General features: G+C 46.0%; 1 pseudogene; it reads right to left on the bottom strand.

The window, feature by feature from the left end:
* Positions 1-1,582: 1,582 nt before the first annotated feature.
* On the bottom strand, positions 1,583-26,332 carry LOC132244876 (AP-2 complex subunit beta-like; annotated as a pseudogene).
* Positions 26,333-26,955: the final 623 nt, after the last annotated feature.

Raw genomic sequence — 26,955 nt, 5'->3', positions numbered from 1 at the left:
ACTCTGATTTCCAGGTGCAAGAAGGTTTGTGAACTAACCTCGCCTCCCCCATAAGTTCCTATCCTGATTACAGCAAAGAAGTAATGAAGTAATATTATAGCCGCGTTTCATGCTAATTTCACTATATGATCACGTGAGTTGTAAGCGATTGTTAAAAAGTATATAAGTCTCCTGATTTTGCTCTTGGGGGGGACCCCTTCCAAGTGCTTGGGAAATCCATGTCACTTTGGAATCCCCCCTACAGCTGTAGTTTCTTTTGAATAAAAGCTTCTGCTGACCTGACCCAAAAGTATGCTGCGTGTGTTTCCACGACACAGTGGTATCCTAGCAGAGAAGTACAGAGTGGTGAGGATGCTGCACGAGCAGGGCAGTGCAGGACTCCAACTCCCGTCATGGCCCGGTCAGATTTGAATAATTCTCAGACTCTGCTGAATCCCTATCGTCAACTCTCTCAGGCGGGACACGTGAAGTAGACGAGGAGAAGACTAGCCCCAAAGGCTGCTGGATAGATTCTTGTTTGATCCGTTCCATTACATCCATCCCTACGGCCACAGACTGATGTCAACAAAAGAAGTAACCAAAGCAGAGGTTCAATCTTAAGTGTTTGAAAAACCCTGCTAAGAGACATCCCCCCCAGCAGCGCCTCCGAGAGAATCGTGCCAACTGCCCTGATGCGCTTGACACTAGTGATAGTGGATACGTTATGTTGCAAATAAAGTATCGCAATAGTTATATCATATCCCATGAAGTCATCAAAAAATTACTGGATGCACTTGTGATTGGCTTGCTGAGTTTTAGGTCCTTTTTAAGTGACCACCTTTCCTGTGAGTTTTTCAACCTTCTGAATCTTAAACAATATGAGTTAGTGACTATGGACCCCTGCAAAACCAGGAAGCTGTTTATGTATCACCTGCCAGGAAAAGGGAAAACAACTGTGACCCTGAAGATCATTGAGAAGTTAGGGAATGTGTTTCTGTGAGAAATGGAGGAAATTCTCTACATTTGTGAGAATCAGCCCCTGAGAGAATTGGTGATGTAAGCATTACAGATGTCCCTCCAAACTTATTTAGATACTTTATCTCCTCAATTCTGAGTTTTTATTCTCCATTTAGCATGAAAAAAAAAGCCCCTTGTCTTGGAACCAAGTATGAGGGTTGTGGGGGGGCCAAGTGACTGCTGCAGCTTGGGCACACAAACTGGATCCACCCTGTACACTGATCCTACCCCAACTGTCCAACCACATGGGGCTAAAAGGTTGGACATGACTTATCTAACCCATTTTTGTCCTTAAGTTACTCTCATCCACAAGGTCTCTGGCCAACAACCAAGTGCCTCGACATTCAATACAGAAGGTTTGTCTCTGCAACCAGAGATGAAGGTGTCTCTACAGGGATTTCTGGCTCAAATGCCTCTTTCAAGCTGTCACATGACATTGTTGTCTGAATTGTATGAATGTAATTAAAGAAATAAAATTAGTTACAGTGCACAGCAGTGGCTGTCTCTCTCTTCATCAGTGGTCACTGAACTGAGCTCCCGCTGCTGGGCTTATACAGTACATGCTGCTGAGAACTGCAGCCAAGGACTAGCATGCCTGTTCCACTGATGTGAACTTCAGGTGCACGAACTGCTGCTCAAACAGCACAGAGATCAAATACGTTGAGCACATCTGATCTCTGTGAATAGCAATGCTAGGGAGGGTTAGATTTGTTTTTACTTCATCAGCTTGTGAAACACCACAAGTTGGGCTCTGTATTTAATGTCTGTTTTAGCAAGACTGCTACAATGAATGGAGAAGCTGACAAATAAGGATTTGTTGCATCGGGGCTCGTCCAGCTGTACAAACAGCCTCCCACTCCTCCAAAGCTGCCGCTTGATGGTAGAGGCCTGACTCACAGTGCTGAAGGCTAAATGTGCTACTGTATTCAGTGATCTGTTCTCTTACTGAATGGCAGCCACAGATTTAAGACCTGCTGCACCCATTATTCAGTTGCATAATAAATTTTCCCCCTTCTGATTCAGTCATGACAGCTTATGCCCAGCTTGCCCTCCCCAGGCAAGAGGCAGAATGAATTTATTCATTCTCTGGTGCCTGACCCTTTTAATATTAGAATACTACCTTGTGAGTGCCTGTGGTGAAGGGCTGGACTATGCGGAGTAGCAGAGTGCTTCCTCTTGGCCTAACTGCAATTAAGATGTCACCGATACTTAAGGCAAGACATGCTCTGGAGAATACACAAATAGGATGGTGCAGGCTATAAAGATGGAGCTTGTAATGAAATTCAATTGAGTTGGGAACAAGAGGGCACCATGAAAGCCCTTTAGAAGGGGAACTGGTGTATTTTATAATGCTCTCGGACACCTTAGGAACTGACAGGTCTCTTCAATCCTCCTCCCCTGCTTCCCAGTGAGAGAAAGCAGGAAATAGTCCTATCGATCTACAATGGGAATCTAAGTTGTGTGGTAGCATTCTTTACTAAAGGAAGAACCTGGCTGTGAACTGGCACAGAAGTAACACTGGCTGCTGAGGGTCCCAGTAATCTATGAATCTCTTCAGGTCTCAGTAGCAGGCACTCAGCACAAAGGGAATGAATACCCAAGGTCTTGCCAGCCACTGAGACCACAAATGTTTTTAGTTACTGTACAGCATTTGAAATGGAAGAAAGAGTACATTCCTTACCAAACTGTCTAACTCTCCGCCAAGGAGGTCCACAGCACCACAGCATGGAGGACACTTGGGGTACATTCACTGGGGGGCCCAGGTCAAGGTTCAGAAGATCACCCAGAAGGTCACCTTGAGATGGGATAACCTGAGGCTGCTCCAAGTTGGTAGTGGCAGTGGTTCCCACAGCGCTGTCTCCTGCGTCAGTGCTGTGGGCAAACAGAAAATAAATAAGGTAGAATATTTAGTCACTTTTGTTGCAGCCTTTGGAGCTCCAGAGAAGAGAAACTGCAGAACAAAGACCCATGAATGACCGCCAAAAATACAAATGACCCACAAACAGCGACGTGGTACAGCTCCAAGCAATGGTGTTTTGTTTTTTTGGCGACTGACCAAAACGCATGATTTATGATCACAAATTGGAGGCAACAAGTAATGGGAATTGGTGGTTAGTGTTTATTGCTTAAGGTGTCCCTGGGTTAGCCGAATTATCTCCTTAGTCAACACACATGGGACATACCAAGTTATTCAACTGTCTTTTCTTCCTTCTAGCAATCGCAACAGTCTGAAGCTTCAGACACAAGGCACAAATGGGAAAAGGACAAATTTCTTTCTCTAGAAATTAGCTTTCTTGCTAAAGCATGAAATATAACTTGCCCTATGCCAGCATCTAACTTTCACTTGTTGTGAAGTATTCTAGACCTTTTTTTCAACCCAGCTGGCATTATTTCAATGTAAGGTAGTGGGACACACACACGCAAGATGCACACACACACACGACGGGTGGACTGCAAATGCCATAGTGGCCACTCAAATTCCTGTGCATCATTACAATATTTTTATATTCAGAGAAGCTATACAATTTTAGATTCACTTTATGCTTCTCCTACCCCCACACTCCCAACTGTCTGCAGTAAGGGAGCAAGTTATTTTCACGCAGTATTACTGCACATGCATCAGGGGGTTTTAAGGAAGTTCTCCTGGAATTAATATTCTGATAAGGTGTTTTAAAATGGGAACATTCCTGTAGGGATCCCACCCTACTAATTTGTGAGTAGCCTTGATCCTCCTTCCTGATACTGCCATGATTTGTCTGAAGATACCTTTGGAAACTGCATACATGCTGTTGGTCACTTTGGTGAATGCAGAAAAGGATATAAGAAAAAGATTATTGGAATGAAATTTAGTCCCTTAATAGTGTTAATGCTGACTTTTTTTCATGCTTCCACCTTTAGTAGCAGGGCTTTTACATACTGAATATGCTGAAATGCTCACTTGAAAGCAATTTCCCTGATCCAGTTCAATCCCCAGTAAGAGCAAAACGTGTGACCTGGATGATTTTTATGAACAATGGACATGAGTAAAATTGTATTACAGCAATGCCAAAGGGTCAAACCCCTTCCTTCAGTCTCCTTCCTCCTGTATACGATGACACTTTAATGTTCCACCTCTCCTCTACTTATACGCCCTTTCTCTTCTCTAATGGAGATGCACAATCACTTTTCTTCAAAGACTGTGTGTGTGTGTGTGTGTGTGTGTGTGTGTGTGTGTTTTTTGTTTTTTTTTTGTTTTTTTAAACTGTAGCGGCCCCCAAGGCCAATGAGAAATCTGCTTGACAGCTTTCAAAAGAATAAAAAGAATCATGAATGGCCATATATTAAGAATACAGACATGCTATCATGTTTCCCTTCTTTTATTGCCCTGGGAGAACAATGAAAGGGAGAATGTTTCAATCCCTGTTCACCAGCAGATCTTCTCTTGAATTAATACATTTGGGCTTTCCCAGAACATCAGCACAGCTCCCAGAATCCTTAAGCCAAAGTTAAATCGGACCCAGCTTTGGCTGCTCCCAGAACACCAGCAGCAAATACTTGTTGGAAGACAAGTAGCTGCTGGTGGCTGCAAACCAAGGACTGAAATATAAACATCCTAAGAGAAGAGCAAGCATGGTATTTAAAGATAATATCACTCTAAAGAAAAATCCCCACAAGCAAAAAAAGGGTCTGACCTTCCACGGCTGATAGGCAAAACGCTGGCTTTCAACCTACTCCCCTGACTCTTGGGATTTCATCACAGAACCCCAAAAAGGTACCACTAATTCATGACAACTGGTGTGCCTGAATAGAAAGAGCAGAGCACCTGGAAGCAGCTCATGTGGTTGAGCAGCCCATGTAGCTGAGAACTTCTTATCAGCTGAGAACTGGAGCAGTTAAAGGCCAACATACTACCTTTAGAGGACAATGCATAGGAGAAAGTTCACACTGCCAACACAACTATGAGTAATTTCTTGCAGGATTACGCCCAGAAGTTCAACACTTAACCCTTCCATTTTAATTATACCATTCGTATGGTGGGGGGGAGGGGGGGAAGGGGTGGAATCAATAATTTAAGCAAGCACTTATCCCAAGAATCTGCCACCGAAAAGTTTCATCTCCTCAGAACAAAAGAAATCAAGATCCCACCCAAGTTTTTTTGAAAAATCACTGTCTTCCACTGGCAGTTTTAGCTTGATCCAAGTGAACAGACATGCAAGTATTGCTGGCATCCGGAAGATGCAAGTCAATTTCCTTGCGCAGAGCAAGAGGACATGCAATGAGTGATTTCAGTCTCCCCGCAACACTGCCCCTGAGGAGTAGTATTGTGAATATGAAATTGAAAGCCATAATTTGGCTTACTGCAATACTGCTGCAAAGAAGGCTCTCCCCTGAAGCCTGATCAACATGTCTTTTTATCAGGCAGTAAGGCTGATAATCACAATAATGACATCTCTTTATTAAGCTGAGCTCATGTAGAAGAAATCTAATTTGCCAATGAATAGCACCATTTGCCTTTAATTTACAAAGAGCACAGGAGCACAGCACTGAAAGTTAACACTCTCTCCAAAGTACTGTTTGTTGTTCCCCTGGTTGCTTCTTCACGTTGTTGCGGATTGAGGTATAGAGGATATTGGCCCAGCTAACAGATGATTAAGTAACGTGATATTAGAGCAGTGCAGTGATATAAGCAATAGCTATACGGTACTTGGAAAATCAAAGGGAGTCCGCTGGCTATCTGGACAGCATCTGCCAGTGTTGAATCCCTAAGCTCTGTGCTCTAGAAGTGGTGAAGAACTCATCTGAGCTATACCAGCTTTGACCTGAAATAACAATGAACAGGAGAGCTAGTTGGCCAAGCCTGAGATGGAGATTTGGTCTCACCTTTGGCCTGAGCTAGCCCATTCTGCTCTTGGCCCCTGAGCAGGACATAGTTCTTCTGTTTCCATTGCACTACGCTGCAGAAGCCCCAGAAGTCCTGAGTGTAACTTGAGGTTGCAGGCCTTTGGTCAATGCAGCCAGACTAAGTTTCAGACAGAGGAAAAGCTACTAAACTTCATAATGCTCCAAAGCCATGGAAAGTGTTTTAGCCATCAGGAGTATTTGTATCTATGGAAGGGAGATATGAGGAGACAGCAAAGGCACAACTGTCTATACCGATTTGCAAGAGGATAGCAAAACAATCAGACAAACAATAAACCAACAGTGGTTCAAGAACGACTTCCCAGGGTTTCTGGTACACATTACATTGACACTATACCTTCAACTGGAAAAAGAGCTGCAACTGTAACTGATGCACTTAGCAAGTAGTATAACTCACCTGAAGAAGGAACCATGGAACGGAATGAAATACTGTAACATGGGGCTGTCCAACTTCTAAGCCACTGAAAGCCACACCAATGGGGGCTGCACACTGTGCAGGCTACAGCAGCAGGCAAGCCACGGATGGACAACTGGGCTGCACAGGCATGCACCACGAGGGCCCCAACTGCTCTGTGAATCCCTCCCCCAAGCTGCTACACCGTAGAGGCACAATTCCTTTATATACTGCTGCAATACATGCACTCATGGGCACTTCCCCAGCATCACTGCACAAAAAGCCACCTCACATACCACAGGGAATACAATGCTTCCCCCCTCGACCTCCCATTCCCCTCTCCCCTTGCACAGCCCAGCCTGACTATCAGCTCCCCATGCAGTGCAGCACTGCACTGCCTTCTGAAGCAAGAGCAGGAGGAGGGAGAGCCCAGAGACTTTGGCTGCTAGGAGCAGCTGCCTGGTTTGAGCCTGAAGACTGCAATTTAACCCCTCACAGGCTGCACACAGCCTGTGGGCTGCCAGTTGAACAGAATCGCTATAAAACAAGGATTCCAGTACACTGTGCATTTACTATTTGATTTCAGATCACAAGCTTATTGCCCAGTCTGCTCTTTGGTTTGTATTTTTTGTCTTTAGAGAAAATTTGTAACATACAGAACAAACCAAAACCTTTCTATTTTCACAGCATTATTTAAGCTTTAACTTATCTTAGTTTTACTCCAGACCAAACTTCAATGACCTGACCTAGCACTTTTTCTACCCGTTCTGTTTTTGAAAAGTTAACAAACTTTTCAAAACAAAGCTGGGGGAATTTTTTTACTATTTCTTCCCTAATTCACATTCTCAGAGCAGAGAAGGCCAATAACGTAGCTATTCCTTGCTTACCTGCCATGGTGAATTGGCAAATGCTTGCGGTGGATCCCGTGGCTGCCCTCCACAAAGGCACTGGGTGGTTTGTGGTACACAGAAGCCAATGACCCAATGTGACAGATGAGCTCATCCAGCAGTGTTGGCTCAATCAGGTCAGTCTCCTCAGAAATCAGTGGCTTTTCTGATAAAACCACTTCTTTGGCAGTCACAGGATCCGTGGAGAGAAGGCGCCAATAGATATAACCACAATCTCGCAGGTCTGGGTTGTCTGAATCCTAAAAGGAAACAGAGTCTCATCCAGGGATTTGAAGCAAGCTTATTTGCTGCAGTCACATTCTTTTTCTTCCAGTAACCTTGTTCTGTTTTACTGGAAATGAAACTACAACCTTGAAGACAATGCTACTGACTGAAGTACTTGCCATAAACAGCAACATTTGAAACAAAAATTAGAGTTTGGCTTCTTGCCCCTCAGCTAAATAGCCAGTCAAAGAGGAAAACATCTAGTTGAATAGAAAAGGGATCGAGTGAGATAATCAAGTACAACAGACCTCAGGGTTTAGAACTCCCTCCACTCCATTCCAAATGTGCTCTTCTAATTGTCCTTATTTAATCCTACCATAAATATAAATAGAGGGATCAAAATGACTTCCTCATTCAGCCACATACTAGTAGCAGATGCATAATACTGTGCCATGAAAGACAATGACTGAGGATTACAAGGGCACTGGTAGGACAAGGCACATAAAGCCACAGGATAGGTGGCTAATTTGCTAAGAGTTTGCTTTACATACACTTTTGAAAGGGAGCATAAAAGGTCACACACACACACACACACACACTCTCATTGTTAAAGACATCCTTCAGTCTTTCAGGCCTCCAGCTGTCAGTAACATCCTTTTTTTTGTAGATAATTCTGTACCAGCATGAAAAGCTGTTTTAAAAAAGAGAGATAAAAGCCTAGCTTCCAAAGGAAAAGAAACAAGAAGCTCCAGTATTTTTGGGGTGTAAGGAGTAATTTTATATTGGACATTTAAGCTACCCATGGAAGTAAGGGCGCTGATCACCAGGGATCCAGGTTTCCTGCTTCCCATGCAAAAATGGGAAAAACTGTGGATTTTCCCTTTTAACAGACAAAAAAAGTGGATTTTTCATTTTAATGGAGATACCCACAGATTTTCTACTTTTGCAAAGAGCTCTCTGCAGGCTGGCAGAGTTCCAGCCTGCAAGAGCTTCTTGCAAAAAGTGCGGCAAACCCTCAGCCAAGGCCGGGCAAAATACGTCCTGTGGGCTGGATCTGGCCCATGGAGGGGCTTTGCCCAGCCCGTGGTGGGTCCCTCAGCCCCGCCTGGCCCAGGCACCACCCACCCATGGCATGTACTGCAGCCCCCTGGACACGCAGCAGGGCTGGGGTGGCTCTGTGGCTGGACTGCCTTTCTAGGCAGCCCAGGCGGCAGTGGCTCCTTCTGGCAGTCACTGCTGTTGGCCCCAGATCCATGGTACGAGCAAGGAACCAGCAGCACAACTCCAGCCCAGCCACTCTGCACCTACTTGGGACTCACCCGTCCAGGATCAGCAGTGGCGGCTGCCAGGCAGGTACTTCCTGCTGCAGCTGCCCAGAGCCTATGCCGGGGTGCCTTGTGTCTCAACTGCTCTGTCACTGCTGCCCCACTGGGCAGCCCAGACGTGGTGCTGAAGATGCAGGGAAACCCAACACGGGCTCCAGGCAGCTGCAGCAGGAAGGATCCAGCAGCAATGAGGGGGAGGAGCCATTTTTCCCCCACGCTGAGGAACAGTTTTTGCCTGGCAGCCGCCACTGCTGAGCCTGGGCACATGAGTCCAGAGCAAGCATGGGGCAGGCTGGATCAGGGCTACAAACATAGGCTCCTACCAGTACAACAGGCCTGGGGCCAGCGGTGGCAGCAGCTGGAAGGAGCCACCGCCACCTGGGCTGTCTAGAAAAGTAGTCCAGCTGTGGAGCCGCCTCAGCCCTGCTGTGTGTCCAGGGGGCAGCAGGATATACCACATGTGGGCGGTGCAGAGCAGGCACGGGGCAGGCTGGGGTCAGGGATGTGTATGTGGATTTCTGGCTGGTCTGCTCCTGCTGGGGTGAGTCCAGAGTGGGCGTGGGATGGGGCTGGGACTGTGGGGCTGGGTGCACAGACTCTAGGCTGTTGTGGGGCAGATGCTGACCAGCTCATGGGGCTGTGTGAGGGGGGGGTGCAGCAGGCTTCCATGCACACCCCGCCATACCCAAAAACCCTTCTCCCACAAGCACCACAACCACACCATCTCCCACACACAATCACACATCCCTCCCCAAATGCACCCCTCCCCACCCCACATACCCGTACTCAAGTCTAAATGCTTCTCCAGCATTATAGCCAACTGAATGTAATCAGGTTTTATAAGATTTCAAATCTCAAAACACCTGCTGGAATAGACAAAAGTAGATTTTTTTTTCTCCTCACCTCCTTCTCCTACTCTGTCTTCAGGGAGGTTGTTATCTAGGCTGGATGATTTGGGCTAGCACGGGTACCCTACCACATGCTACAATCCCACCTCCATTTTGTTCTGGAGATCTCTCCCGACACACATTAAGCCCTCAAATTAGAGATGGCTAGAAATACATGCTTAGATACTCTCATGCTAAAGTGAAAAATAACAGTATCTCTACCTCTGAATCAGAGGTCAGAGCACTAAAACACTAAAGGGCCTATTGCTATGCAACTTGCATTGCATTATTATTCATAGAAATATGCAATAAGCCAGACTGAATTAAGGTTTGTGACAAACAAGAGGGGAAAAAATGGCACCCTAGGATCATACTAGGCTCTTAAGTGTTTTGTGACTCAGCAGAGTGGGTTTTAATGCCTGGCACATTTCTTTTGCAGGCTGGCTCTATAATGATACACTGTATCCTAGACCCAACCAAGCATAAAGTTCAGGGACTGCCTAATGGCATCTTTGTCTCTGCTGCTATGCAGGCTCCAAACCTAACTTTTACCCCATTCTTTGATGGCATTAACAGTGGCTCCACACATCAAGGTGAGGATTCTAAATGCCAGCAGACCGTGCCTGTGACCTTTCTTAAAGCAAAGCAGACCAGATGATGGCAGTTTAAAACATTTTGGAAAAAGAACAAACTCTCTGAAAGCTGGAAGGGATTTTATATTAATTGTACAATGCAGCAGGTCTTTGGAAGAGAGGGTGCAAAGGGCACTGGACGACTAGCCCCAGTGAATGCAAGAGAGCTAAGCTGAGGCCTCCGCTGTTCCTGTCAGAGGAAAATCCTCTCTAACGATCTGGAGTTGCAGGACTTCAGGCTGTCAGTTCAAATCTGGTTCAGATTCACAGGGATCCAAGGTCAGGGGATCTCTGCTCAGCAGCCCATGCAAGCTGGTCGAAATCCAGTATTAAAAATGTCCAACAACATTGCCACTTTTGTTGGCAGCCTGGGAGCAAAAGAAAGCCTTGTTCTTTTGATTTCATAACACTGCTAGTGTTCTGCTCCAATGCCCGCTGGTTACAAAATGTTTGCCAGTCCCGACATCTCTTCTCTTCCACTTCATCTCTCTGATTTTAACTACAAGCCATCTTTCTGAGGGAGAAGATTCTTTGGATCTCTATGGAACCTACCCATCCTATGCTTCGTGTTCCACATCACAGAGACAAAACCAGGGTGGGAGCAAGGGTTGAAGAAGAATTAAGCAGCAACTACACCACAGCAATAGTGCCTTGGAAAACCCAAACACTGAAAGTCACAGCCCTTTGACTCAGAGTGGAGGAACTGGTTATGCTGTAGATACCCTTCATTCCTGTCTCTTGGCACATCTAGTTCCCTTGGCATTGTCAAGGCAGAGCACACGGTACTGTCTGCCAGCATCACGATGCTTGGACCACCTGGGTTCCTACTGGATACAGCTTGGCATACCTGTGTGGCCAGGCTTACGACCTGCTGAACCAGCTCCTGCGTTTCTGAGGGCTTCTTTAAGAACAGCTTCACTATAGCGGTCAGCAGACTGAGCTGCACCTAAGATAAAGCAGGAACACAACAAAGGTTAGGAAAGGAACATAAAAGTATGCAGATACTCAAAGCTACAATGTGAGGTTAGCTTGTAACACTGCCTTGTCCAAACCCAAACAACACAGCAGAACCCTGCATACCAGCATATGCTACTGTCTCATTTTAACTGGCTAGAAGCTAATGCAAACTGCACAGATCACATGCAAATACAGAATATTGATTTAGCACAAAGCATGTGAACCTTTTGCCCAATGAGTTAAACAGCTCCATGGTTTTTTTTTTAAATCACAGGTTTTATTTTATACTTCCATTGCTGTAGTTTTGCATTAAGATCTCAAGCTGTCTTAACAAGCAGTTGGGGTCAATGATGACCACATTATAAGTTACTTCATTGTTCACCTCTCCCAAGCAGACGTGGGGGGGAGGGGATGTTAAAGCCAACTAGGACAGCATATGTAAGTCTTTCCTTTCCTCAGAGCAAAAGAAACTACCTACTTGATGCACTAACTCAGTATTCCAGTAAGACACAAAACAAGCCTACTGAATTCTTCTGCAAATGGCAGAGAGGACCATTCAGACTTAGCCTCAGGCCATGGCTACACTAGCAGTGCATTACCCCAATAGGAATACCAACATGCTATACTGGCAAAGTGCTCCTACCATCAACTCATAATGGCAAGACTGCACTCTAGCTGGTGTTAGCTTATTTCAACCTCCAACCTAGTGAACCAGATTTAAACTAGTAACAGTGAAGTTTTGTCAGAATAATTTGAGTCCCCACTATGCCAGCATAGCTAGGTCAGTCAGGATCACTCCTGATGTAATATGCCTTGGAATATGCAATTTCACACTCAGGACTGGCTGAAAGTTTCCAACAGAGAGTGTGCTCTACAAAACTGGGTCTTCAACTAAATGAAATTTTGCATGAAGTGCCAGGTCTTCCCATAACATTGATATTTTTGTCAGAAAACAAAATGGCCCCAAGCCACAAAATATTTTGCTGTTGTAGCACCTTCAGGGGCCTCACATTGGGATATCCTTGTGTCCCCATTTGTCCTGGTTTCCCTGACAGAAGTAACATTTCCCATTATATACTACATATGGAAACTCCCATCATGCACTGCTTTCCACCTGTTTTATTTTTTAGAGGACATATTATGGTGTATTATGCAAGACACAGTCAAACCAGGGAGCCAGTCTACAGAGGGAAATGAAAGCAGGGGATCCTGAAGGACAGCCTCCCAAGAATCCTTGAATTTTAGCCAAACATTTGAAGTTTTCCAATTAGCTCTAGTAATACTATGGTCAGCCATGTACACCCACTGCATATCACCTTGAAGGATGGGGGTGGAGAGCACAGCTTTACCTGGGTGCTTTCATCATGGAATCCTTCCAAAAAGCTCTCCAGCAGCTCATCTGCATTGTCTATTCTTTCTGCATATTCACCCACTATCCAGATCATGGCAGCTCTGGCATCCGTCTCATCCAGGCAATCTAGATTCTCAAACAATGTGGCAATGATGCTCTCATACCTGATTTATCAGAACAAAGCCTGATTACTGGGGGCAAATTACATCACTGTGGAACTAGCACTCTAACCCATGCCATGCCATTAGGGGTGAAGCCCTCTGATCAAAATCATGACAACTTACATTATTACAAGCTATAAAATGGCACACAGCAAGGAGATGAGTTACATGATAAAAATGTTTCCAATGACACTATCATCTTCGTAAATGATGCCCACTTAGTTAAGATTCCAAAGGCTCCTCTTTCTCTTTTAGGCAGCAAGACTATGTAGGAGATAAAACTCAAGACACAGACTTGCCATATTTGTCTCCTTAATAAAAGGTATCTTTGCTCCAACAAGTCAAATAAGCTCAGTCGCTTCTCTTGAATCTTTATCAGGTCTTGCCTTTTCACTGGCTCCTGTTCCTGGCTGGGATTTCTAACCAGGGTATCAATACCTCCCCAATAGCTTAGCACTAAAATTAATATTGGCATCAGCACACAGCTCTGGTGGGGTACCTCTATGGCATGTAATGAGTCTCCCTGCAACTGGCAGCAGGATTAGCCACAGAGGCCTGAAGATGTATGTATACCCTTTGCTACTCATCTATCCTCACATCTCAGTTGAAAGATGCTGCTGTACTAGTTGAACACACACAAGTCCCTCAAATAAAAGGGGAGGAAGAACCAACGACACACCTACAGGCTGGGGAACTCCCTGCTTGCCAGTGCTGAGACAGAAAAGGATCTTGGAGTCATCATTGATGCCACAATGAACATGGGCCGACAGTGTGGGGACGCTGTCAGGGAAGCCAACCATACCTTGTCGTGCATCCACAGATGCATCTCAGGCAGGTCCAAGGAGGTGATCCTCCCCCTCTATGAGACACTGGTAAGGCCGCAGCTGGAGTACTGAGTCCAGTTCTGGGCGCCACACTTCAGGAGGAATGTGGCCAATACGGAGAGGGTCCAAAGGAGGGCCACCCACATGATCAGGGGGCAGCAGGGCAGGCCATACAAGGAGAGGCTGAGGGACCTGAACCTGTTCAGCCTCCAAAAGAGAAGGCTAAGACGGGATCTAGTGGCCGTTTACAAAGTAGTCAAGGGGGACCAACAGGCAATGAGAGCATCTCTGTTCCCCCGAGCAATCCTGGGAGTTACAAGAAACAATGGACATAAGCTAGCAGGGGGTAGTTCCAGGCTAGACATTAGGAAGCACTATTTCACTGTCAGGGAGGCTAGGACCTGGAACCAACTTCCAAAAGAAGTGGTGCTGGCTCCTACCCTGGAGGTCTTTAAAAGGAGGCTGGACGACCATCTGGCCGGGGTCGTTTGACCCCAGTATTCTTTCCTGCCACGGCAGGGGGTTGGACTAGATGATCTCCTCAGGTCCCTTCCAACCCTACCAACTATGAAACTATGAAAACAGAAGGCTAAGCCCATGGTAACATTTAACAAATGGAGTTTGTTTGAAACAACACCCTGAGCTCTTGGGAGGTGAAACATGTTTTTAAGCTTGTGAACCTTCTGCTGGAGGTGGCTTATAAAATCACCTGACAGACGCTAGCAATTACAGGAGCCTAATGCTGTAAGATAGGTCAGTGTTTCAATGTAACCACCATAATCAGAATTTTATTGATTTTAATTAACTTGTACTTAATGAAAACTAAATATCTGTATGGAGGAAAACTCTTCCCACTCAAACACATACTGTGTCAAAGAGCAATCTATTAGCAACACTAGGGTACCACATTCTTGGATTAGAATAGTCCACTTTTCAGAAAGAGAGACACCTTATCCATTAAAGTTGGAGAAGTTACACAAATGATGGGAGCTTTGAGTTACAGGGCACTGAGCAAAATAGGGGCAGTTGTCCTTTAAGGCATTAGCTGCTCAGGTCCTTAGGCCTGAAATACTTTCACTTACTTGTTGGGATACTTGCAGAAGATGTCCCTGATGACAACAATAGCCTCCTGGATAACATAGTTGACCTTGGTCTGGATGAGGTCCAGCAGGGTACTCACACAGCGTTCTGCAGATTGCTGAGGAGAAAAGCAGTATGGGTAGTCTTGGAACAACTTGCCGCAAGGCAAAGCAAATAAACCACCCACATGTTGTATATGATCTGAAAATTGAGGTGTACTTCTAAGCCCAAAACAGAGGCAAAGGCTAGCAAGCAGCCCTGAGCACATGCACAGTTTGCAGATAGGAGCTTAGTGCTGGCATATTCAAAACTTTGCAGGACAAAGACAATGTCCTTTAACTCAAGGGCTTGTCACAAGAAAAAAAAAGGTTTTATTCTGACATGATATCCAACCAGTGGTCAGCACACATGCAAAAGTGATATTAACAGACACTACCTGCATTAATACTTCTGCATCCCCTTGCTAGCCAATACACAAAACAGGCTAGCACCCTGCAGGAGCTGCCTGTCAGTATTCAGGATTGAAAGGAAGTTCAAGGGGGACTAGTACAATGTGCTGGGGGAAGAGAAAAATGTAAAAGCTACAGGGAGAAATGGCAGGGATCCTGGTTTTCCCTGATAAAAAAATTGCAAATTCTCTAATAAAACCCACCAAATCCATGATTAAAATTAAAGGCACCACACAGCCCCCACAGTCCTGCTGGTGCCCCTCACTCCCCACACCTTCCCCACAGCCTGCACAGCCCTGCTGGTACCCCTCTACAGTGGGAGGAGTTCCAGGCCCAGTTGTATAGTACACCGGAGCAAGTCCCTAGCAATGATAACATCTCTATCCAGGCACACTGGACAGACTCAAGTCTGCTGTCCAAGACGCCTGCGCCCAGACTATTGAGTTCGCATTGCAACAGAACCAGGACTGGTTTGACGCCAATGACACTCAGATCTGCAATCTCCTCAAGTGGAAGTGTGCAGCCTTCATCACCTGGCAAAGCCATCCACAAACCCGGCGAAAGACAGCAGTGTACCACCAGCTGAAGGCTAAGGTCCAGTGATGCATCCGCGACATGAAAAACAACTGGTGGGTAGAGAAGGTGCGCGTGATCCAGAGCTACGCCAACCAGCATGACATACATAACTTCTTCCAGGCTACCAAGACAACTTATGGACACCGCTCCATTGGACAAAACCCCCTCCGATCACAGGATGGCTCCTGGCTCCTCAAGGATGATGATGTCATCCATCTGCGCTGGAAGGAGCATTTCGAACTCCTCCTGAACTGGGAGTCCACCGTATCAGAGGAGACTCTCCAAGTCATCCCGCAGCACCCTGTGGTGGTTTCCCTTGGTGATCCACGAACCATCGGAGAGCTGAAGCGGGCCATCCAACAGATGAAAACCAACAAAACCTGCGGGCCCAATGGTATACCCACAGAGGTCTACCATGCTGGTGGCTTCCGGCTCGCATCACAACTCCACCAGCTTATCCTCCACCTTTGGGACAAAGAGGGCATCCCTGGGGATTTCAAGAACACGATCATCATGACCTTCCACAAGAAGGGAGACAAATCTGACTGTGGGAACTACAGGGGGATTTCTATCCTGTCCACTGCAGGTAATATCCTGGCCCGCATCCTCCTGAACTGCTTTCATCCCATCACCATGGAGATCCTTCCAGAAACCCAATGCGGTTTCCAACCATCCCGTGGCACTGCAGACATGGTTTCCATTGCCAGGCAGATGCAAGAAAAATGTCGGAAGCAAAATCAAGAACTGTTCCTTGCCTTCATTGACCTGACCAAGGCATTTGATTCCTTAAATTGTGAAGCTGTGCGGACCATCCTCCAATGCCTTGGCTGCCCACTGAAGTCTGTCACCATACTGAGATTCCTGCATGATGATATGACTGCCACTATCCTGAGTGGAAGATCTGAAACCAACGTCTTCTGCACCCGCACTGGGGTCAAACAAGGTTGCGCGATCACCCCCAGCTTGTTCACCATCTACCTGACCGTCATCATCCACCTCATCCAAGATTATCCACCATCTGGCATCAGTACCCAGTATCAACTGGACGGGAAGATTTTCAATCTTGGGCACTTCTGGGAAAAAATGAAACTCACCACCAAGGACATCCATGACCTTCAGTTTGTAGACAATTGCTGTGTGATGGGTCACTTTGCACAGGATGTGCAAGTGACCCTAGATCTCTTTGACACTTCATATAAGAGACTTGGCCTGTTCCTGAACATTGCCAAGACAAAGGTTCTCCACCCACTCTCCCCAAGCCAGCTGAACATCCCTTGTGCTAGCTACGTAGAAAAGGAGGCTCTAGAGTACGTGGAGCACTTTCTGTATCTCGACAGCCACCTCTCTCAACAGGCTACCATCAGGTCAACTGCATCAGTGTCGCAGTTTGAAGACGGCGGCAATGTGTCTTCGAAAATAGAGACCTTTGGAAGTCAACAAAGCTCCTGCTTTATAAGGCTGTCGTGCTGACCACCCTCCTCTACTGCAGTGAAAGCTGGACTGTCTACCGATGCCACATTAAGACCCTCAAGAGCTTTCACCAGCGGTGCTTGTGTCAAATCCCAGGAATCAAATGGGAGGACTGCTGGACCAGCACGAGCGTCCTCCATGAAGCTGCTGTCCTCCACCACATACAGATGTCCGAGAACCACCTCCCTCGCCAGATTCTCTTCTCCCAGCTCTCTGTTGGCCAATGCTCAAAGGGCGACTGAAGGAAATGGTACGAAGACATGCTCAAGGTTGCCCTCAAGCACATAGGCATTGACATCAACAGCTGGGAGGAGCAAGCTGCTGACTGTTCGGTGTCGAGCCATCTGGTCCACCAAGGTGCACACCATTTTGAGGCCCAACAATTTGATACCGAGGTGAAATGGCAGCGGTAGAGGAAGGACAAGGAGACCAACCCAGGACTGTGAATCCCACTCCTCCGCATAACATGAATCCCACTCCTCCGTGTAACACCATGCCCCATTGCAAAAGAATGTACGCATCCAGAATCGGGCTTCTCAGTCACCTGAGAACCCATCAAGCCTAACGGATGTCATCCTCGACTTTGAGGGACTGCCACCACCGATGACATGGCACCCCCTGCCTAACCACCTTCCTCTTGCTCCTCCCAGCCCCTTTCAGGCTGGAACTCTGGCAGCCTGCAGAGAACTCACTGCAAAACTGCAAAATCCTTGGGTTTCTCTGCTAAAATGAGAAACCCATGTTTTACTCCAGTAAGGAGGGAAATTCTTGTTTTACTACATTTTTCTGTGGGAGACAGAAAACCCAGCTCCCTGCTGATTAGCACCACAAAGCAAACTTGGAACTATGGAACAGCAGCTTCAGTATCTATGGGGTGGGTTCACTAACTCTATGGCCAGAGACCTCTCTTAGATTAACTATGGCTAGAACAATTTAAAGATTAACTGGCTTGAAACCTTAGCTTTAAGCACCATTACAGGGTAAGACTGGATGCTAGAATGCTCTCTGTGCTAACAGAATATCTAGGTAGTAGAGCTATATTCATTAGCAGATAGGAAAATGAGGAAGACAATGCTCTGAGGGGTACTAGCAAAGGATGCCACACCCAAGAGCTATAAATGGCTGATGCAACACGGCCTAGAATGAGGTGTTAGCAGAGTACATACAAAGCCTCATTACATAGCCAATGATTAAACGTGAGGAACAGACTGCTCAAGGCAGTGAATAAGCAGCCACCATAAATATATTCACAGAGCATTCAGTAGAGAGACACAAACATTATAGGGTACAGACAATATCTACGTAGGTGGATCTTAGACTTGAGTGAGCTAATAGTCCCCTTCAATCTTGAAGTGCTTGGGGGTGGTAAGGAGGAACAAAGGGGATTAAACAGCAAAATCAGAAGCTCAGTTTGAGAACTGGCAAAATCTCATGGACAAACCTCAGGCAGCAAATAAATCAAGTCTGTGACATTTGGCTCAAGTGACCAGGAACCTCCTCCCAGACAAGAAAACAACATTTTTCCAAGTGTAGCATCCTACTCAGTGACAGCACTGGCAATAGGAAGAGGTAGAAAAGGGGCACACCTTTAATTGCATACTTGTCCTGGCCTTGCACTGAAAACAAAAGGCTACCTAGAAATGTCTCTTACAGAGGCACACAGAATAGCAAAGGTGTCCTCCTCAGCACTGCTCAGTGTGTGTCACACCATTAAGACAGCAAGAAAAATACAACCTGGAACCTTGTAATTGAAAGGTGTCTGCCTTGATAACAGGGTGCTCTGATCTCTTCTCTTGCTTGCTTGGGAAGCCATCATTTGAGGTGTAAGAAGCCATCATTTGAGGACTGTGAAGCTGAAAAGCCTCAGGGTCTCCAGGTTACAAATGTTGTGCAGATGGACTTTTGGGATGTCTGTTCACTTGGGATCTCAATGAGTTCCACAGGCTTAGCCAGTAAGGAAGACATATCCAGATGAGTTATTTCATCTCTTCCCAGGTGTTCAATAGCAATGATGGACATGAAGCAGTTCTACAGCTCCACTTTGCTCCCTGATTTCAAACAAGGTGAACTTTTCATTCTTCCTACCTGACCTTAAAGGAACATGGGTTATAATTGTACTAAAACAGTATGATTTCTTTTCAAAGTAGCTGCACAAAGCCTAGCTTGCCATTAGAAATATTTTTGCTTGCAGTCCAAACAATGCAGCGGGGCATGAGAACTTAAAAGTGAAATTGATGAAACCTCATTGTCCAAGTGCTGAGAACTGCACCAGGAACAGGACAAGCAAATTAATATGGGTAATTCTGACCCATTGAACAGTCTGCAGAATGCTCTCTTATGCCAGGGATAATATCCTATGTTTACACAGTACTGATCTGTACCATGAGGAGCTCTTTATAAGGGAATTGCTATGGAAGGACATGCAATTCTACTTTGACTCTTGGCAAGATGCATCTCGCCATATGGGGGGAGTTTATTATTGCAGGACAGGCATTTGAGAGGGTTCTGCAGGCAGACTCCATACAAAAACATATCAGTTCAGAAATGATGTGTGTGTGTGGCAGACTACTGTGCAGTGCAAAGGTAGAAACCGAGCCAATATGAAAAGAAGCAGTTTCCAGGTAGGGGGTATTCAAAATTGCTGCTGTTCTACAGAAACCAAACACAACCCAGGAAAGGTGAGCCCAATTCTGTAAATTGTACTGTAAAGATCCCACTCCTGCAATTATCTGAGAACTTTTGCTGACGTCTCTCCAGAGGAAGTCTTACTGTGAATGGGATTTGACCCCTCCTGCCATGTCCCCACATCCCCCCACACCTACTGTATTTACTACATTAGCTTTGCTACTTGCACTCAGTGTCTTGTTTAGCCTGTCTACTCTAACCTGATGGAAAGTTTTGGGGCCGGGCCGATGCATCATTTGTATCCCTATGACGATAGCTGCAGGTGGCATGTTTCTCTTTTGCCTTGCAGAGAGTTAGCCAATACACAATTCCCTGTACCCCTGACAGATAATGCACGTGCTCCCAAACTAGAGGAATGCATTTGCTCCCAGCCTCTAATCGCAGTGGATGCAAATATATTCATGAATCTACTCTCCTAGAACAGACACAATTAGATGAAAGGCAGGATTCCTGCAGGCGGAGATGAGGTTCCCTGTGAACTCTCATTCATCATGAGCTCCTGCTGGCTCTCTCCTGCATCAAAGGAAGATTTTTAAGCCATCAAAAACTTGAGAGCTTTGATGGCTCAGAGAATGAGGAGATTCCTCCATTAGTTACAATCCATGATGGAAATGGCCTCTAATAAACTCTGTTGCCCTGGGAACAGGTATCTATTAACCCAGAGACAAGAGTCCTCTTACATGCTATAGTGGATTGTTTTGAGATTGCCTTCTTTTCAAGCTATCGTTAGAGAAATAAACAGACCTTAATTTTCAAAAGCAAAGTCTTCACAAGATGCTAAAAGTAAAATTAACTGTTTGTTAGGACGTGCATTTTTATGGTAATATGGTAAAGAATTATCACTGAAAATAAGCTAGGCATCTTATTAAGTCCTTACATATACTGGACATGAGTCTCACAAGACCTGATGTGTGAGAGCAGGCAAGAGGCCTCCTACAGCATCCTGATTCTGTGGAAATCAGAGGGCCTGGTTAGCTCCTCAACTGCTGATGTGGAGGGACTGGAGTGGATTCAAGTGAGAGATCTGGAGAATACTAGCCTGTAAATGCATCACCTCCAGATCTGTTCAAGCTCCTTTACAGAGGAAGCACTTTCTGCCTCAGGAGCCCAACTGTTTGCTGTTGCTGGTTTTTAAACAGTCTCCTTCTCATTATTTGACTAGAAAAGATTCACCAAAATTAGAAATGCAAATGGGCTGGCAGGAGATCACCTCCTCTGCTGCCTCCGACATGTGGCGGGAAGTCCACAGAGGTAAAAATCTTCAACCAAAATCTATTCAGACCAGAGGAACTAGGTGACAGCAAGGCAGGAGGCAGCAAATGGACCATATCCCCTAGAAGAAAGCAAATGGTGCAAATCTTTGTGTGGACACTTTAAGGCAGGTTTGTTTTGGGTTCGCTTAAATCTGCTCCCAAAGTCAACAGCGACTTGAGCTAAATTTAAACAAGTTTGATTTAACCTGAAGCATAAGTGTCCACATAGTACTTTGCATGAGTTTATCTACAGTGGCTTAAGAAGCCAGGACTTTACACCACAAGTCCCTGCTCTCTTCATAGATCTGTCCAACCCTTGAGAAGTACAAGTTTGCCTAAAAATAGTAAACTAAGATATTGCCTACTGTTTTCCTTTGAAAATAGTTTCTGCCTTTAAACTGAAAAGGAATGTTGAACACTGAAATAAATCTAGAAGTTTTACAGACCTTTAACACAAAATGATCTGAACACTAAACGATCTAAAGGGCAGGACGAGGATGGGGGACTTCAAATCTGAATACTGAAAAATAACAAATCTTCAACACTTCTCCAAGCTCTTGTTCAAATGCATCTGGGGCCATCGACCATTTTAGAGAAACATTTTTCTGCTTTTTTATGCAATAAACACGGTCTTTCTTTTCCCTTCCCCAAATGCCAGCTCACAGCCATTGTGGGTAATTGTCATTATTCTACTGAAGCCAGTGGAGTGATGGCAATTTATATCAGCTAAGCATCCGCCACAACCGCAAGATCCAAGAGAATCATAAGACCATCCCCTCTAAGGCACTGAATTGAAAGTCACGATTTTCATGTTCCATCTTAGACTCTGGCACAGACCCATGTATAACCATAAGCAAGTCATTTAATCTTTAAGACAGGGATAAGGAGCCTTCCCCACCATGCAGGGTAGAGGAGGGAAATACATCAGCATTGCCAAAGAGCTCAAAAATTGTGCTGTTGCACATGTCATAGCGAAGTCTAGAAACAAATGCCAAATACTTACCTCAACCTTGATGGCACATCGTCCAATTGCTCGCACAGCCTTACGGACAAAGTCAACATCCACCTCAGGAGCATATTCCTTGAGTTCTGCCAGAACCTGTTGGGCAGCATCACACAAAACCTGAGTTGTTTGGGTCAGGGAGTGAAGGGTAACATTTCCAATGACTCTTTCACTTCTAACCAAGCTTGGTTATTAGACTGTAAGTGGAGCTATAGTGTCCCCATGGCAGAGAGTGCAGTAAATGCAATTCAAGTTTTATATTTAAACTTAATCTAAAATGTCCCCTCCATAACTGTAGGTGCAGGTATTAAATGAATATACTCCTTTAACTCCAGGAGCAGCCTCTAGATTCAAACTCTGAACTCCACCTAGAGAAGGGCTGCCTAGAATGAAGCAGCAAGATCAACCTCACTGTGGGTGAAAGAAGAATGACACAATCTGACCTATTTTCAAATTTCCTTGACCAACTTGTTAGCACAATCCCTCTTTTATTTAGAAGCAGCACCAGAGAGTATAGGAGAAAAAGGGGAGAAGGGAGCTAGTGCTGTCCATTCCTTTATAGGCCTATCACAGAGGTGTGCAAAGTCCGGCTGGCTGTGGAGTCCATTTCCCAGCAGCCCCTGGCCACATGGAAACCAGCCCCAGCTGTGCCGGCAGGGCACATGGCAAGGGGCTGCTCTGGAGCCACTGGGATTTTGTGGCAGGGTAGCTTGGTGGGGGCCAGGGCAGAGCTGTGATCTGCAGACTGCCCACTGGGCAGGAGCCCGCAGGCAGCGCATTGCGGCTCTGCCCTGGCTCCTTGCAGCGGTGACAGTGTGGTCCCGAGCAAGGGCCAAGGCACGATCTGCTGCCTACACACGCCTGCCAAGAACATGCAGGCTGAGACTGTGGCTCTGCCCTGGCCCTGACCAAGCTGCCCCTGCTGCAAGATCCCAGTGACACCAGAGCAGCCCCCTGCCCTGCCGCACATCCCGCCAGTGCAGCTGGGGCTGGTCTCCATGGCAACTATAGCCTTGGTATCACAGTGAGCTGTGGCTGGGGTCTCCATGGAGATCAGCCTCAGCCATGTGGGCAAGGGCTGCTACCAAATAGAGTCCAGCTACCAGCTAGATCTGCCATTTTGCACACCCCTGGCCTATCAGTCTGATGCATGGAGATGCATGAATTCTGGGGCACAACAGCAGTCCTTGCGGGTAGATTCATAAAGGTTCTAGGACACTTTGCCTAAGAGAAGCAATTCTTTCTTGGGAAAATTTTGGGTTGACTTTTTTTTTAGTCCTAGAGATATTTAAAATACAAATGGGATGTGTTATTGTATAGTATTACTACTTCAAACTCATCTGCTCCTCCTCATTTGGAAGCTGATAATTTAACCAGGTTCAAAAGGGGATTGAACAAATTCATGGTGGATAGGTCCCTCAGTGGGTATTAATGCAATAGAGTACAAATTCAAAGTCAGGACAACCTAGGACCCTGAATGCTGGAAGCAGTGAAGAGAGAGGCGCAGGGGAGGGATCATTTGAGATACTGTATGTCCTGCTTAAACTCTTCCCTTTAGAATTTACTCTGTTACTATGAGGGACGAGATACTGAGCTAGATGGATCTGTAGTCTGACCCAGCAGAGCATTTATATTCTTGTTTCTCATATGTTCCATGTGTATGAAAGAGCTGATGTGAATTGGTTATGTCACAAAGGCGTTGCAAAAAAGAAGAAAAACATTTGTCTGGAGAATTTGTGCCCGCTTGCTCTTTGCTCGCTGCTCTTAAAGCTCTCTTATGCAGACTGGCTCTTTGAGCTCACAAATATTGCTAAAGAGAATGGACACACCATGGCATTTCAGCAATGTAGTAACAGGACAGAGAAGATGCACAGCATGAACAGTCAAGAGTTTCCTAAATTTTAACCTCAGCTCTGCTGAGACCCAACTACAAAAATGTAAAACCCAATTAACAGGTGTGCTGCTCCTGCTTTTAAGTAACTAAAGAATATACTGTGCTGAAGGGAGCATTGATTTGCTGTCATTTCTTGCACAGTAGTTGAGAACAATTTAAGGAGGTATCAATTCGTACATAAATCCTCCTTCACATTGTTTGCCATCCCAAGGATGCATGCAGGGCTAAAAGCACCTTGAGGAGCTGACCTGGGCGATGTTTGCTTGAGAGGCCAGGCGGATCATGATGTCCAGCTTTTCCAGTTTGACATAAATGGGGTCATTGTACTTCACAAAGAACACCTTGATTTCTTGCTTCAAGATCTCAGGCCTGGAGAACACATGAATCAACCCAAGCCTGAAAATTAAACGGCTTCCTATTTCACACACAAGTAGTTTAGTTTTTAAATCAACTTCAGCTTTTGCTGGGAATTCACTGATATCAGTTCAGCACAGATTTGCAAACAGATGAGAGAACAATTGTTCAAAAAGAAATCACAAAGCTCTAGTGGCAGAGCGATGCTTTCAAAATGTACAGTTCAAGCTGCCACCGTCTATCTGAAGAGTACACAAGAATGGACTGGTTTCAAAGAGACCAACCACATGCCCTCTAATTCAGCAGAGCTCCATGTTCATGAATCCCTTCTATTGGTTTAGATTCTTTACTTTACTGCATGGAGGGAAGGGTCCTTCTGGCTGTCACTATGACAGGAAAAGGAAGAAAATAATAGTGTCCTAGATCATCCACTTAAAAAACCAGCTGGGGAAACCAGCATGGGTTTGTGGCGGGCAGATCGTGCCTGACCAACCTAGTCTCTTTCTATGACCAGGTTACGAAACGCCTGGACACAGGAGGAGGGGTGGATGTCGTATACTTAGACTTCAGGAAGGCCTTCGATACGGTATCCCACCCCATACTGGTGAACAAGCTAAGAGGCTGTGATGTGGATGACTGCACAGTCCGGTGGGTGGCGAAGTGGCTAGAGGGTCGCACCCAAGGAGTCGTGGTAGATGGGTCGGTCTCAACCTGGAAGGGTGTGGGCAGTGGGGTCCCGCAGGGTTCGGTCCTTGGACCGATACTCTTTAATGTCTTCATCAGCAACTTGGACGAGGGAGTCAAATGTACTCTGTCCAAGTTTGCAGATGACACAAAGCTATGGGGAGAAGTGGACACGCCGGAGGGCAGGGAACAGCTGCAGGCAGACCTGGATAGGTTGGACAAGTGGGCAGAAAACAACAGGATGCAGTTCAACAAGGAGAAATGCAAAGTGCTGCACCTAGGGAGGAAAAATGTCCAACACACCTACAGCCTAGGGAATAACCTGCTGGGTGGCACGGAGGTGGAAAGGGATCTTGGAGTCCTAGTGGACTCCAAGATGAACATGAGCCGGCAGTGTGATGAAGCCATCAGAAAAGCCAATGGCACTTTATCGTGCATCAGCAGATGCATGACGAATAGGTCCAGGGAGGTGATACTTCCCCTCTATAGGGCGCTGGTCAGACCGCAGTTGGAGTACTGCGTGCAATTCTGGGCCGCCACACTTCAGGAAGGATGCGGATAACCTGGAGAGGGTACAGAGAAGGGCAACTCGTATGGTCAAGGGCCTGCAGACCAAGCCCTACGAGGAGAGACTAGAGAAACTGGACCTTTTCAGCCTCCGCAAGGGAAGGTTGAGAGGCGACCTTGTGGCTGCCTATAAGTTCATCACGGGGGCACAGAAGGGAATTGGTGAGGATTTATTCACCAAGGTGCCCCCGGGGGTTACAAGAAACAATGGCCACAAGCTAGCAGACAGCAGATTTAGACTGGACATTAGAAAGAACTTCTTCACAGTTCGAGTGGCCGAGGTCTGGAACGGACTCCCAAGGGAGGTGGTGCTCTCCCCTACCCTGGGGGTCTTCAAGAGGAGGTTAGACGAGTATCTAGCTGGGGTCATCTAGACCCAGCACTCTTTCCTGCTTATGCAGGGGGTCGGACTTGATGATCTATTGAGGTCCCTTCTGACCCTAACATCTATGAATCTATGAATCTATGAAAACCAAAAACTAAAAAAAGTCTTACTGGCTGAACACTGTTGTGACAACTAGTCAACCATTTCATCACAGATGCATCTAGAGCTTAAGTCTTCCAAGTAAGCTTGTACATATCAACCAGCACCCTTTCATTGCACCCAAGGAGGGCAGCACTCCAGTCTTTACCTTTTCTGCACAATTAAGTTTATTCCTCAGAGCAACATACTGAACTTCAGGTTCTCCTGACAGCAGCGTTACAAGCGGAGGAGCTAGTTTCTTTAGCAGCATGTTGGAGTAGTCTGAGTCCTTGGGTAAGAGCTCCAGGAACTTCATCAAGACTTTCATTGCAGAGAGCACCACTGCCGAGTTGGCATGAGACTGCCGTGGAGTCACCCTCTCGCAAATGCTAAAGAAGAAACACAAGAAATGTTTTTTTTTTAAGATTATTTCAGAACTCCTTCCATAAGACTTCACCTGAACTGAGGACACAAAGTTGTTTCTGTTCAGAAGAGAAACGGCTGAAATCAGGTGTTTGTTTCATGCAATGGTGCATATTTACAAAGAACCATCCAAGTCTTGTTTTCCTGAACACAGAAGGAACAGAACAAGGAAGTGTCACTGCTCACATTGCCAGGACTTTCCGCTCAGCATTTATCCCCAAAAATGGAAATGATACCAACCTTCTTTGTAAAACTCCTGGAAATCTATGAAACAAAGTGCTATACAGGTTTCCCTCGAGTTATGCGGGTTCTGTATATGTGAATTAGCTCTTATACGATGACCCTTTTTATACCCCAAATTCACTATATGTGAGGTAAATTCACTCTTATGAGATCAGCATAGGCCCACCCCCCCCCCCCCCCAAAGCAGGTAAGTCTGTGCGGGGAGGGGAAAAGGCCATGGGTCTAAGGCCCCACTCACCCCAGCCCCTGCTGCAGCTGCTCTGGGAGCAGCTG

This window comes from Alligator mississippiensis, chromosome 14 (assembly GCF_030867095.1).
Source record: "Alligator mississippiensis isolate rAllMis1 chromosome 14, rAllMis1, whole genome shotgun sequence".
Classification (NCBI taxonomy): Eukaryota; Metazoa; Chordata; order Crocodylia; family Alligatoridae; genus Alligator; species Alligator mississippiensis.
Note: the sequence above shows the minus strand (reverse complement) of the source record. Positions and strands in the feature narration are given on the sequence as shown.